The sequence below is a fragment of the Mesocricetus auratus genome, unplaced genomic scaffold (genome assembly GCF_017639785.1).
Source record: "Mesocricetus auratus isolate SY011 unplaced genomic scaffold, BCM_Maur_2.0 Super-Scaffold_100010, whole genome shotgun sequence".
Lineage (NCBI taxonomy): Eukaryota > Metazoa > Chordata > Mammalia > Rodentia > Cricetidae > Mesocricetus > Mesocricetus auratus.
In genome coordinates this window covers 9767920-9783016 of record NW_024429194.1, presented here as the reverse complement: position 1 = coordinate 9783016, position 15097 = coordinate 9767920, and the positions used below count along the sequence as shown (strand labels likewise).

General features: G+C 43.5%; 1 protein-coding gene across 2 annotated transcripts in view; it reads right to left on the bottom strand.

Moving 5' to 3' along the window:
* Positions 1–15097, bottom strand: part of Efna5 (ephrin A5) — a 275872-nt gene that overhangs the window by 95091 nt on the left and 165684 nt on the right. The window lies entirely within an intron of this gene.

Sequence of the window (15097 nt, the reverse complement as noted above, 5' to 3'; positions counted from 1 at the left end):
ATGTCAAAGGGCTCTCTATCAGGCATTCCTTTGAACTGTTCTACAACACACTGTGTTGAATGCAACCGTGAAAGAATTTCTGGTAATTACACTGATTCTATTTCAACTCTCTTTGGTTTATCAACTGCTTTTTAGAGATAGACTTCACAAATATTTTCTTTCCCTGAGTAATCCTACTATCTTTAGGGTGGACCTAACAGCAATAGCCAAGCTACTAGTACATTGATGTCCAGTAATAGACGTGGCATTCTCTCTCCCTTTTTTTTTTTTTTTTTTTTTTTGGTTTTCACGAGACAGGGTTTCTCTGTATTGTTTTAGAGGCTGCGGGTCCAGCCCGGCCTCGAACTCACAGAGATCCACCTGCCTCTGCCTCCCAAGTGCTGGGATTAAAGGCATGCGCCACCACCGCCCGGCTCATGGCATTCTCTTGACGGACTTTCTACCTGCAGTTGCCTTTGACCCGGATAGTTGGCATATGACTAATCCAGGCCACCCTATATGGATGATAATTTTTATGCTGGGTGAAAAGCGTAGAGCTTTAAGTACACTGTAGGTTATTTGCTAAATGATGCAAACTAGTATGCTTCCAAATCAAACACATACCTGTTGTAAGGAGAGCCTCCCTGGTGCTAAAGCACACTGTAACAAGACTTCAATCAGAGGCTGATATTTAGAGGCAGCATAACTGATGAGCGGCAGTGGGATTTCAGGTCATTCTCGGTGATAACCACTAAAACACGGGCAGCTTTTCAAAGCCCCTGGAAGGAAAAACACTCTCTCTCTCTCTCTCTCTCTCTCTCTCTCTCTCTCTCTCTCTCTCTCTCTCTCTCTCTCTCTCTCTCTCTCTCTCTCTCTCTCTCTCTCTCTCACGCACACACACAAAGCCTCTGACAGATACATAACACTGAGACAGAAATGCCCGTCATTATGTCTCACCGAATAATCCACATGTGCCCCATTACACAGCTGTTTGTGTGACGCCCTGTTGCTGCAGAAGCTCACAGCTGCTGCTCCTGCTCCAGCAATTAATATGCACGCCAAGCCCAGTGGCCAGCAGCTAGGAAGCAGAGGAGGCATGCAAGGGAGGTGCAGAGCCCAAGACCTCAGCAGAAACCCTGATCAGCATTATTCGGGAAGGTTTAGTTGCTTGCTCAAATTCATCACTAACAAAAGGGCCTATTTCCCAAAGGTTTGAGCTGTGTAATTAGCAGCAACAAACACTGCCCCAAATCAGGTCAACCTGTGAGATTAGTTACAAAGGTTTTGTAAATTTCAGAAGATATCTACACAGATGTCAGGAAAACACATCACACACACACACACACACACACACACACACACACACACACTACAGCATAATGGATGCAGCCACAGCCATTAAGTAGTTTTGGATCTGTAAGACTCAGACAACCAATACATTTCATGGGGGAAGTCATAAAAGTCAGATAGGAAAAAATATATGGCATGGAAGTTGCAAACTTCTAGGCGGCATGTAAAAAACGCAGGGAAGTACCAGAGGAAACACACGGACTGGATCTCATCACTCTTGATGAATAAGACAGGGTCACCTGAGTTTACTTCTGGAACCCACACAAGTCCCTTAGTATCTAATTATTTCGTGGAAGGATTGAATTTCCTCGTGCGGGCATTTACTGTTGTCATTAGACTGTTCATACTTCATTACTCTGCTTTCAAAATTGGAACTTTCATTTTATTTACAGAAGTCTTTATGCTTCTCTAAGGCTGTTCTAAAAATATAAAATTAAGCATCGCTAACCTTTCCATCAGGAAAGTATATGGAACCAGAGAGATACAAACCCATTTCTGCACTGCAAACTGATTAAAAAGGCTCAAACTCAAGGAAGGAACTTTAATTTTGATTAGAAGAATAATTTGCAAGTGATTGGGTCCAGAGTGACATTACAGATGAATGTTAAAGCTGGTGACCTCATCTTGACCAATCATTCCAGTTTCCTTAGATTTGTTCATATTTGGTAAACAACACTGTTTAACATTCACAAGGTGACTAGTAGTTTTTTTTTTTTAAGCCAGTTGGAGATTTTCAATTCAGAAGTCAAAATGTTGTCTTGGTTACCAATAAAAATAATTAATAAAACACCTCTAGCCCAAGGGTGCATATGCAAGCAAGTGGATGGTAATAGATTATAAAAGTGCACTTCCTTCTACATCTGGTACTAATTAAAATCTGATCAGAGCAATAATTGAGCAATGCCCAGGCTATCCTTAATTCTTCGTGTCACGTTTCAATTGTATGACACAAAAGCACTGACCTCAATAAGTGAAAACACATTTAAAAATCTAAATTATGCATACTATCCTTATGCAGGCCAACAAGTGATTTACTGTTACTGTGGGGTTTGGGGGTTACAGGAGACACAGAAGTTTCCTAGTGAGGTCTGAACGTCACTTCTGGAGCAGGGGGATCCCTGGGACTTTCATTCCTAGGCATTCCTTCATCAAATCTAAACACAAAACTAAGTATCACTTCCCGAATTAAAATGAGGTAATAAGCCATTTCCTAACTGAGCTGTGTGTATATGTGAGCTAGGCATGTTGCTAAGCATTGCAGGTTCCTGAAAGTCTTTGTGGGATCCTGTAGCAGAAGGATAATTTGATCCTGCTAACATATAAACACACTGATTCACAGACTGTTTCCACAACCCACAATCTGAGTTTATCACACTTTATTAAAGTAAGAGGAAAAGAATATATATACATATACATATATGTATATATATATATGTTGTAAACAAGGAAAAGAATGTTGAATTTCCAGCATAAAATACTTATACTCAGGCTGCAGAGATGGCTCAGTGGTTAAAAGCACTGGCTCCTCTTCCAGAAGACCTGGTTCTATTCTCAGCACCCATATATAGCACAGCCATCTATAATGGGATCTGATGACCTCTTCTGATGTACATGAAGACAGAGAGTAGTCATATACACAAAAATAAATAAATAAATCTTTAAAAAATACTTGTACTCTCTGAAATACCTCTTATGAAAGAGCAAAATCTCAAAACCCATTAGAAACAGTACTGACTTATTCTTTTGGACATGACAACTAAAGAGAAAAATGCCTGCTCCTATCCGTTTTAAAAATCATTAGAAAACACAAAATAATATATATCCATGTCCAAAATGTTCTGTTTTTAACATACATAAAGTTCTAGTTAAAAGTGGAAATCGAACATTACCAGTTTGATATAACCATTTAAAGAAATACACATCAATGCTTGAATTGAAGGGGTTTTCCCCCCATAAACCAATATGTTCCTAGAACCATTCAGCCATTTTTTTATCTGCTCAACATTTACTGCTCCTATTTAAAATCAAATTCAGTGGCACATTTTGTAAAAATACTACATCTTGCTTCATGCATAGATTCATGACAGAGACAAGAAATACTATCAGCTAGAGCATAAGATAAGAAAATAATAAAAATTTCCATTTTGTACAAACATAGCATACAAAACTCTTGTAAAATATAATCCTCTCAGGCACTACAGAAACCAAGGCTAATGGCACATGGCTGGATGGGTCCTGAAAAGGAGCCTGGTGAGGAGGGGCAGATGTTCTATATATAAATTAAGTCAATGACTGAGTCCCTTCCACGAGTGAAGTAAAGGCAACTGAAGGCCATAGACACCTCAGAAGGGACCACAGGGCAGGCAGAACCGTGACAGTGGGAAGACTGGGAAGCTGGCCAGAGACAAGCAACAGGGGACAAACTGAAGGAGGCATTGGATGCTACACCTTGGGAACCACCTGGACTTTGTTCCCTTTCACGGTCCCGCCCCTACCCTCATCCCCATCCCATAGTTACTAGAGCACAAGGCCTACCTAGTAACTATGGACTGAACTTTCTGAAACTGTGAGCCTAAATAAACAATGCCTCCCTTAAAGGGCATTCCTTAGATACTCAGCCACAGCCCCCCCCAAAAGTAACTAACATAAATAGTCTCATTACTACAGAGTTCTAAGACTGAGAAAATCCAGCCGGGCGGTGGTGGCGCACGCCTTTAATCCCAGCACTCGGGAGGCAGAGGCAGGCGGATCTTTGTGCGTTCGAGGCCAGGCTGGACCGATAGCCTCCGAAACAATACAGAGAAACCCTGTCTCGTAAAAACCAAAAAAAAAAAAAAGAAAGAAAAAAAAGACTGAGAAAATCCATTCCTCTAATAGCAAGAGATGCATAAGGTGCAGATGGAATGTATCTTTGCATTATTTATTATTATTATTATTGCTTAGTAAACATACTTACAAAATGAAAATGTATTCTTGACTAGTCCTCTACCCAGAAAACACTCATTTTAGCTCTACCCTTGTAGAGCTAGGGAATGAGAAGTTGATGATGGCTTGTGCGTGTTTCCACTTTCACTCTGGGTCTCTGTAGCCTACTTTCAGGGAAGCCCTAGAGCTGTATCACTTGATGTGGCCTTGCTGCCTTGGTAGCTGCCAGAGGCTCTGAACAGCAGAGAGACTTCCTATGGGCCTTGTCATGACATCATTTGGGCCATGTAGCCTGTGGTGGCAGAAAATGAAGCTGATATTTATACAGGGTATTAAAAGAGGGTCATCTCATGCCAGGCTGAAGATGACAAAATGTCAACCACAGTTCTGTGGCCCCTTTCTGCTTTGGGCTAATATATAATATGGACATGCATTTATGTACATATATATGTGCACACACACACACACACACACACACACGACACTAACAGAAAAATAAATTGAAAACAGCACCAAGGCAGAGTGTATTTCACGCACTAGTGCCAATGTTTCATATCTCATGAACCTCGGGAAAACAATTCGTAGAACTAATTAGTTTACAGTGTTTAAGCAGCTTGTTCTACGTTTTTAATCTTCTTTATGTAATACTGTGAACAAAGCCATATTATCTTCTGATTTTTTTATACAGTTTAACAAATATAATCTCCCTTTTCTTTCCAGAGATTACTTCATTTAGACATCAAACTATGTTGTTGTTGTCCCCCAGCCCCCCGGGGAGAAAGGATAGAAATAAATTGACATCTATTCGCATAGGTCTCAATAGTCTACCAGATCCACCCCAGTCCTAATCCTCTTTGTTGTCATGGAATCCACCTGGCTTAATTATATTTACAGTTTTGTTTTGGTTTTTTTTTCAGTTATACCACACAGCACGAGGGTTGTTTCCTGAACTGTCCACATCTTCCTGAATCCTAGCTATAAGTCACACCCTTGCTGCTGTCTCCTTTGCAGACTCTGGATAATAACAGGGTACTCTTACCTGACACACAGCATTAGGTTCTTGGAGACTCTAGCCCTGATAAATCTCTGCTCAGGTCTAAGAACACAATTTAAGAGTACCCATGACATAGTCCTACTAAATGGAAATGGATACAGGAATGTACAAATTAGAGGGCAAGGCAAGGAAGAAAAGAAAGTACACTCATTAAATTATGACTCTCACATAATTATATATACATAATACACATAACGATTTTGCTTTCATATTCTGGATGGACACGTAACTGCTAAAAACTATCATACTGCTAAGATACATGATTTTGATATAGCAAAAATGTCAAGGTTTATGTTTCCTTATTTAACTGTGTACATGTGGACGGGACATCTTGGAGGCCAGGGGAGTCAGCTCTCTCTGGAGCTGGAGTCAAGGCCTTTCTGAGTCACCTGATATACGCTGGGAACTGGCTCAGGTCCTCTGTCGGAACAAGATGTAGTCAAAACTGCTTAGTCATCTCCTTAGCCCCATATGGTAAACATGTAGACAAACTAAAACCCAAGACTCCTTAAGGCTAGACTTGGAATAACTATAGTCTCCTCGTAGGTGCTATCCACACACAAAACCACTCATGCCACCAAGAATTTGCGGCCATTATCCCCAAGGGAAACGTCTTTCAGGTGGCAGAAACCCTGCCTGAGACATTTACTTATGTCTGAATCCACACTGTTGCAGAGATTTTATAGTCTTGGGAAAACCCAGGACTCAATACAAATTTTCATTCGCTTGCTTGAAAACGGTTGGTGGTCCCATGGCAGCGATCTACCTTAAAGTTCACTCTGTCCTTAATTGTCAAGCAGATTCATAGTAACTCCTAATTAGTGCAGAACAGGTTATACAGCTGAGACTGCTGCACACCCCTAGCATCTCTATCAAGCTGTGGAACCCTCGCTGCTCTCCCAAGGTTAATGGTTGCTAGTCTTCAGAGAATTAGGCAGCGGTTTCCCACAGTGCAGGAGGACTCCTGACTCTCCAAACCTTTGCTCCTCAGCTAATCGAATCAGCAGAAGACTCGAACTGTCACGTTCTGGCAATGAGGCAAAAGAAAGTCTCTACACAGCCTCCAAATCACAAGTGGGCCAGAATGAGACCTCGGGGGGGGTGAGATTTAAATGGATCCATGGCAACAACAACATTTAGTGTACAGTTACTGAAACGAGGGGAAAGAGAGTATGGCCATACGGGCTCTTGAGAGATCTGAGTTTAAGATGTATAATAGCATGATTGAATTCAACAATAGGCAATGATATTTGCCCCTGCTCTAAGAGTATTGAGACTAAGATTGCTGGGCATCCCAGGCTGGTCATACCTCAGCTTAGCCCAATTAATCACGTGAGTTGATGGTGAAGAACGAAATGAGATAGACCTACTACCTGGGTGTCTTAGGGTTTCTATTGCTGTGAAGAAACAATACGACCATGGCGACTCTTGTAAAGGGAAACTTTTAATTGGGGTGGCTTAGAGAGGTTTAGTCCATTATCATCATGGTGCCATATAGATCTTGTGCAGGCAGACATGGTGCTGGGGAAGTAGCCATGTGTCCTTCATCTTGGCTTGCAGGCAACAGGAAGTGGTCTGTCTCAGTGGGCGTGGCCTGAGAGTATATGAGCCCTCAAAGCCTGCCCCACAGTGGCACACTTCCTCAGCAAAGCCGTATCTATTGCAACAAAGCCACACCTCCCATTAGTAAACCACCACACCTCATGGGGCAACAATGTGAGGTGCCAGCAAGAGGCTGAGCTGTTGTGATGATCTCATGACTTTTCTTCTGCATCCTGGTTCTGAGAGATCAGGGAATGTTTCCAAGCAGGTGTATTGAGAGCTCAAGAGAAGTGTGTACACAAAAGGAAATACATTCGTAAAATAAAAATGCCCAGGAGTAGAAACATAGTGAGTGGGAATGGCAAAAGAAAATTAAGAAAACTCCAGGAGAAACCAAATAAGGTAGGATGAAGGAAGGAAGGAAGGAAGGAAGGAAGGAAGGAAGGAAGGAAGGAAAGAAGGAAGGAAGGAAGGAAAACCAAAAGAAAAGTACAGCAAAATCTAAGAGAGAGGGTTAAATTACTAGTCCTGTTTTCTTCCTCCCTTTGATTCAAATTCCTGTTCTACACTGCAATTCTGTCTGCACTGTGTGACCCAATTTTCATCAGCTTCCACTTACAGCAGTCCCGGGGTAGAAATAATGGGGGGCGGGGGGATAAAGAAAAGAAAAAGTTCCTTCTTAGCTATGAAGAATGCAAAATACGTTAAAATGCAAATTCAGTGTAGAAGAAAGCAAGACAGACTACACACACGCTCCACCGCAGTGAATTCTCAGGCAGAAGCAGAAGCCAGCTAGTAACCCCCTGAGGTGCACTAGTATAATGTAAGTGTTTCAAGCTTGCTGGATGACAGACAGGCAGGGAGCCCCGTTACTACTTCAATGAGTCTTTCCTCTTTCTTTCTTCCTTTCTTCCTTTCTTTCTTTCTTCCTCCCTCCCTCCCTCCCTACCTCCTTCCTCTCTTTTTTCTCTCTGTCTCTTCCTTCCTTCCTTCCTTCCTTCCTTCCTTCCTTCCTTCCTTTCTTCCTCCCTTCCTTCCTTCCTTTCTTTCTGTCTGTCTTTCTTTCCTTTTTTTTTCCAGGGCCAGAAAAGGTTTGTGGTAGAACTGGTCCCGGAAAGGAGTGAATTGACCTGTTTGCTTTTTATATTGGACCAGAAATAATTATGGCCACACCTGCCTCCCATGGATTATGTTTAAAAGCAAAGCCACAGACACTGACTTTCTCTGCCTTTAGACTATAGGGAACTGTCTAGACCCAGTGCTCATATTCACTGGCTTGTACTCATTTTAAAAGTCAGGCTTAGTAGGGAAGAAAAAGCCAAAGATATGGAGGAGGAGAAGATGAAGGCGTCGTGATGTTTAGTTGTGGGCAAGGAAATGCTGTTGCAGGTGAAGTTCTCAGTGGGTCTCAACCTCACCTTCCACTGCGTATAAATCCATCCTTCCGGTTTCACTTTCCAGCAGTATCTTTATGTGCTTATTTTTAACATGGAATAGCAAATGATTTGTTGTCTACTGAATCCCACAAACTGGGCACTGAAATGGGAAAGGCATATTTAGATGCCCTTAAAACTTCTAGATTTGCCGGGCGGTGGTGGTGCACGCCTTTAATCCCAGCACTCGGGAGGCAGAGGCAGGCGGATCTCTATGAGTTCGAGGCCAGGCTGGACCGAAAGCCTCCAAAACAATACAGAAGAACCCTGTCTCGTAAAACCAACAAAAAAAAAAACCTTCTAGATTCACTTTAAAATGTGCCACAGCAATGTCACATTCACAGCAAATGTGCATTTTTCCTGAGACTAGACAAGAGAGGAGGGTCTCACAAGCAAAGTGGCATTAAAAGGCTTTACAATAAATTATTGCATGGTCCCTATCTTAGCGCAAATCAAGCTGCAGTCCTCTGATAGATGGGCAATCACAAACAAGGGAAAAATAAACCATACGCTTCCTGAGTATTTTATGGGTAAAAGACCACTAAGGCCAGACTCCCACCATTCACACACAGCCCCGTTCTGCCAAATTCAACCCAATGTTTTCAAACCCATTTATTCAGGACATGGCTTTTCCCTGAGTATTAGGACTGATGAGGGACAGTCTGAACCTTTCAGGGATATGGCCTATGCATAAGAAAGAGATGGTAACTCTGAGAAACTCCACAGCTGAAAGGTTGCTTGAGTAATACGGACATATTCCGCTTCTACAACAGAAAACTTGTGACAGCCTGTAAGATGTAGGGGACCTGGAGAGCTGAGCCACACCCACCTTCCTCCCCTTGGCATCCAAGGTTCCTCTACCTGCTTATGTGGGCGGGGCTGCAAGCAGAACAGAAGGGCATTACTCCCTGGTCCAAAGTGATGCCTCAGTATTTTGTTAGAGAGGGGGTTGCGTCAAGGTGAAAATATTGAAAAATATATTGAAATAGCTTTCAGCACCAAGTCATATGCAGACTACTGCCTACGATGATATTGTCAAGTCCTGGAAATCCTGGGCCTACTGGTTACTGTAGTTATAGCCTATCCTATCCTGATACAGGTATATCACGGCGTGTTTACAGAATGACATCTCCCATCAGGGAGGGTCTCAAAGAAACATATCTGAACACGCTCTCTTATGAAGGGTCTCCCCAGTGCATTTAAACTGACTCTGCTTCCTCCCGTGCTGAGACTATTACAACCCAACTAACGTGGCTTTACCATGTCAGCGTTCTGAGACTCACGTCGATCATACCGTTATTGCAAACCGAAGGCACCCCTGCCCCCCAACCCCCACCCCCACTGTGACCTTTGCCCTCTAGTTTTCATTCTAGCGACCAGTGCCCAGACTGAGCCAGGTTCTGCTGTCACCCTTGAACTGCTACCCAGTGCTCTCCCCCCTCTCTCTCTCTCTCTCTCTCTCTCTCTCTCTCTCTCTCTCTCTCTCTCTCTCTCTCTCTCTCTCTCTCTCTCTCTCCCTCTCCAGTTTCCCCCTCCCTCTTCTCCCCGGTGAACTCCTAATCAACTTCTGGCAGGATTCACTTCCTCTGCAAGGCCTGCAACCCCTTTCTCCTCCCTTGGTGCTCCGCACATCCTAAGACGACACACTCTTCCTTAAGAACAGCCTCTTGTCAGTCTTCTCCCGCTGGATGGTGAGCTGCTCCAGGCGGGGACTGATTTACTTTTGTTTTCCCCCAGAGTGTCGGACAGGCAGTTAGAAGCTGCAGAAATAATGAACGAGTAAAGGGAGGGGGAGTGGATAGGTGATAGCATTAGGCAGAGGAAATAATGAACGAGTAAAGGGAGGGTGTACGGGCGATAGGTGATAGCATTAGGCAGAGGACAGGAGTAGAGGGGGTTTGCTGGATGGTGCAAAACAAAAATTGAAAGGGCTAGGGTGGTGTCTGCTCATAAAGCCTGAGCATTCTTCAATGTGATCCAAGAGGTGACCGGGAACCGCTGGTACGCATCCAGCAGGGAAATGATGCGAGCTCCGTTTAACCTCAGAGCACCTTCTGCCCTGAATGACAGCTACTTTCATGCCAATCTTATTTCCTCTCTGACTGTAAAGTTCCTTGAAAACAGGAGTCGTGTCTTGATAATACTTCAGCCATAAGCATGGAGTTTGGACAACAGGGGCTGACAAATGTTTCATGGGTTTAATTTTATAAAAACTGTGGGGAATGGACCTGAAAGGGGGGGGGCTGTTTTTAACACCAGAAACAGAAATTCTACAGTCAGCCCCACCTGAAGCTTTTTCAGTCTTACTCTGCATTAAAATTTTGAGGCTGCGTCCTGGGGGAAAGTATGTTTAAAACACAAATTCTTGGATAAAGATTTCTTTCCTGGGTAAATGAGTTTATATGAAGGCACAAAGTAGTGTTGGAGCCAGCCAGGAAATACATGCAGATACAAGCATACAAAGCAGCTAGAAATAGTGGATGATTACCTACAAATTTCATCCCCACTTGTTGGCAAGTTTTCTTGTTGTTCATTAACTCACTCTCTTTACATTTATGAACATTATATGAGACACAACTGTTTCTGAAATTTACTCAATAATCTATTTTAATTCATTATCTGTTTTACTTAACCCTTTCACTTAACTCCCCCAACCACACATGGTCATGGAGGTGAGGGAATGATGTCATTATCCACTCTGTTGTTTCTGGTTCCCCAGACACCTTTCTGGTTACTATAGATCAGACCAAACATTTAGAGCCACAGGTGTCAACGTGGAATGCCAAGTCAAAAGCAGAAGTCCATTCAGAGGCTAGACCTCATGAAAATATGTACAGAAAAAAAGGGTTAAATAGTAAAAACTGACGGTCCTTTATGAGAAGAATGCCCAACTAATGAACAGGAGCGATTCTACCTTTATAATCCCCATGGTAAAATAAGTATTTGAAATATAATTATATATGTGTATATGTGTAATATTAACAATTTGACCACCACCATCATTACTGATAGTTCCAATGTCTTCTAGTCTATAGCAAACTCATCTATTAGATAAAATTTATATAAAATGCCACATACATAACGCTCTTTTACTATCAATACCTGAAGGGGCATGTGTCACTGTGGGCATAGAGTGTCACTGCTGTGCTGGACTAACTGTCCTTGCCGTGTCCCCTCCAAGGCAACAGCTTGCTCTGGTGCTGCCTTGTCGCCTGTCGCCATGCCTACCCGTTAAAAGTGCCCACCCGGCACAGGTCAGTGCTCTCCTGCCTCTCTTCTCCCCCTGTCCCTTCCCTGTTCTCTTTCTCTCTGTCTGCCTGCCTCTCTTCCACTCCCCTCCCCAGTAAACCTCTTGCACTAACTGTTACGTATGGTGTGTTTACTTCTTGACACACCTCGGCAGGTTCCACCAAAAGGTACCCACTTCACCTTTTAAAAAAAAATCCTTTCAGCCAGCACACCTGCGGAGGTCAGAGGAAAACTTTCAGAAGTCGGTTCTCTCTGTCTACCTTGTGGTGCCAAAGTTCAAGCTCAGGTCATCAGGTTTGGCAGCAACCACCTTTGCCCACTACACCATCTCACCGGCACGTAACTTGAGTTTTGCACCCACGCACATGCAACACACACACACACACACACACACACACACACACACACTACATGTCTTAAAGAATCCGCGAAAGAGAGGGAAAAAACAATATTACGGCTGATTCTCTAGAACACTTCAAAGACTGTATCTAAAATACTTGAAAGCAGAGTCGCATGCCCGTCCTTCTGCTGTTGTGATTACTAACTATTCATCGAGAAAGATCCTTACCCGCCAACACTACAAGAGTTAGAGACTTGTAAAAGCTAACGGTTTTCAAAGAAAAGAATATCATTTCTCCTAAGTTATTCCTGAGGAATATTTGGCACTTCAAGTAAATACATATTATCTAATTTATCTATTGTAATCAACTTACTCTCTTCAATGGGACTCAAGAAGCTTCTGGAAGCTCTGGAATGCGTTTTATTGCATCATTCGCAGAAAGACAGCACTTTATGATACTCTCAGAACAAAATAAGACTGAGGTATATAGGCCCTCAATTTCACCCTCCAAGAAATTACCTTACAGGTGTATTCTTGTAATATGCACATATCATGAGATACATGTTTTGAAGGGGAGAGGAAAACAAATGTTAAAAAATAAAATAAAGTACCAGTTTTGAAGCCACCAATGGGAGAGAGAAGTAAATATATCCCATTGTTACTTAATGTCCCACTGCAATAATTACTTTTATTTGTTCATTTTTCTAGAGCCCACACAATAGTTTTGTCTTTATCTTTTACAACCAAATACTTTTCAGTAAACAAGAGATAAAAGAGCAATAAAACCTTTGTTCTCCCTCCCATCAACCAAGCAACCCTAAGGCCCATTTTATCTCTGGAGCTGTTATCTGAAGTGAATTACTGATAAGAAAAATTAAAGCCCCAGACTGATTCAGTGAGGTAATTGCAGAGTGTTGTGCATGCCCTGTCTCTGTTTGTGGGCTGGATCAAGAGTCATTGCATTCTTACCAAGTAGCTTGTTTAGGCAAAGAAAGCTGCCTAACTGGTTCAGAAGCCTAAATAACTTTTCCAAGGAGAGAAAAAAAAACCAAGTAAATAACAACACTTGGAAAAACCAAAGGCGTAGGCACATTATACATTATACTAAACGGCAGGAGAATATTAACCTCCACTTTCAAGAAGTCTCCTGCATTGACAGACTGGCTCCAGTGAGCACCTTTAGGAGGCCCTGCAGCCTTGGCTCCTACCCTGTCCACAACCTCAGCTGTCACTGGTAACGCACATTCTCCAAGTTCCGTCCTGGGCGCTCCACACGCTCTGAACCCCTCGATATGGAAACAGCCCTCTGTGCTTCATGACTTTGCACGCTCCACAGAGACAGAGATGGATACGGAGCACACATGGGTCACACAGTGCCAGCTCATGTGACTGGAGAATCTACTTTTTAAAAAATTAGCTTTTATTTATTTTTACTTTACGTGCATTGATATTTTTGCCTGCATGTTCCTCAGCCTGAGGGCATACAGTCTCCAGGAACTGGAGTTACAGACAGTAGTGAGCTGTCCTGTGGGTGCTGGAAATTGATCCCGGGTCCTCTAGAAGGGCAGCCAGTGCTCTTAGCCACTGAGCCATCTCCCCAGACCCAAGAATCTGTTTTCTGAAACAGTTTTCTGTGAGCATGTGTCTCTGAATAGAGCCAACAATCACTTTGCTCACCTCAATAACAGGCTTTCCTTATGCTACTCACGTACGTAGCAGTCATCCATGAGTTCTTACTCTACTAATAGTAGTCATTTTCAATGAAGCATATATCACCTCCCCCAAACATGGGCAATCTTGTGTCCCATACATGAAACAACTTGGTTTTTGCTTTCCCAGGAAAGGATTAAAAACATATTTCCAGTCACTTCCAAAGTCAGCCTCTTGTAATATCCATAGCTCTTGCAATCAAATGGCTTTAGGAGATCTGGTGTTGGCTGCATTGCTGTGCCAAGTTAACCCAGGGTGAATACCAGAAGCGCCTTGGTAGGCAGCAGGTGGCTTGTGACAAAGAGAAGAGCCACGGCCAGGCCAGTGCCACTGTGAAGCATGACCAGGTATGTGTTCTTAACCTCCCCTTCTAAACTCAACCCCGTTCTCCCCCACTCCCTGCCCTGCCCCCCACCACCAACAAGAAGCAGCAGCAAGGGGCTGATATTTGTCACAGAGAAGAGCAGAGGGTTTGCGTCACTGAGAGGTCATGGTGTAGTGAGTCTGTTTTAGGCTCCTTGTGTTGTCAACACAGGGTGTTGTCTGGCCTCCTGGAGGAATACAAAGCGCCTTATTACAACCTGTCCGAATGCCGGGGAACCTCTACTTCTGTCTTCCCTGCTACTCCACAAAACCAGATCTGCAACCACAGAAATGAAAGACTCTCTTCTCTTCTGGGAAAGGGGTGCTCAAGATAGCAGTAGATACGGTCGTCCAGGGCTTGGCTACGCATCTCTGTGGACCCGAAGGACTGCAGCATCCACAAGTGCTGGACATTAATGAGGGAGGAAGGTGCCGGAGGAGGGATCTAGCCAGCAGATCCACCACAAACTGCCAACGGGGTTGAGGGGCCAGTTCTCACACAAGGCCACCATCCCTCTTGCTGAGAGATAAAGTTGATCTTTTTGGCAGGCGCAAAGTAAACGCTGCACGTGATTGGCTTCCAAGAGCAGGTCATTTCCCATTCGGCTGGGGAAATAGTCCTATATATGTCTCTGGCAATGCTCACCAATCACCTACTGATGTAGGCCCACCCAAGATGTAGGCCCACAGTTTCGGAGAGCAGCTCCCAAAGCCGATTCCGTTTACTGATACCGTTTGGGCACAGAAACAGGTTAGTGCTGCTCGGGGGACAGCGGCATATAGTCTCGAAGGCCGACACAGGCCAAGTACCAGTGTGAGCAGTGCCTCTACCTGGAGTAGTCACACCCTTTTATGGCAGAGATGTTGGCACTCATGAGGGCAAAGACAACCGAGCACACCTCCTGACTCGATTACAAGACAAGTTCACAATGAGCAGAGAGCAGAAAGTCGGTGAGTGGGTCGGGGGCAGAGCCTCCAACAGGGCAGGCATTTTCATGTTAGGACGCCCGTGTAGAATCCCTCCTTATGCTAAGCATGTCTAGAATGTAACAGGACCCTCACATATTATTAGAGGAAATAACAGTCTGAAAATGATACTTTGCCCAGACATAAAGGATTTAAAAGGCTCCCTGAACCGTAGAGCCTTTGAAA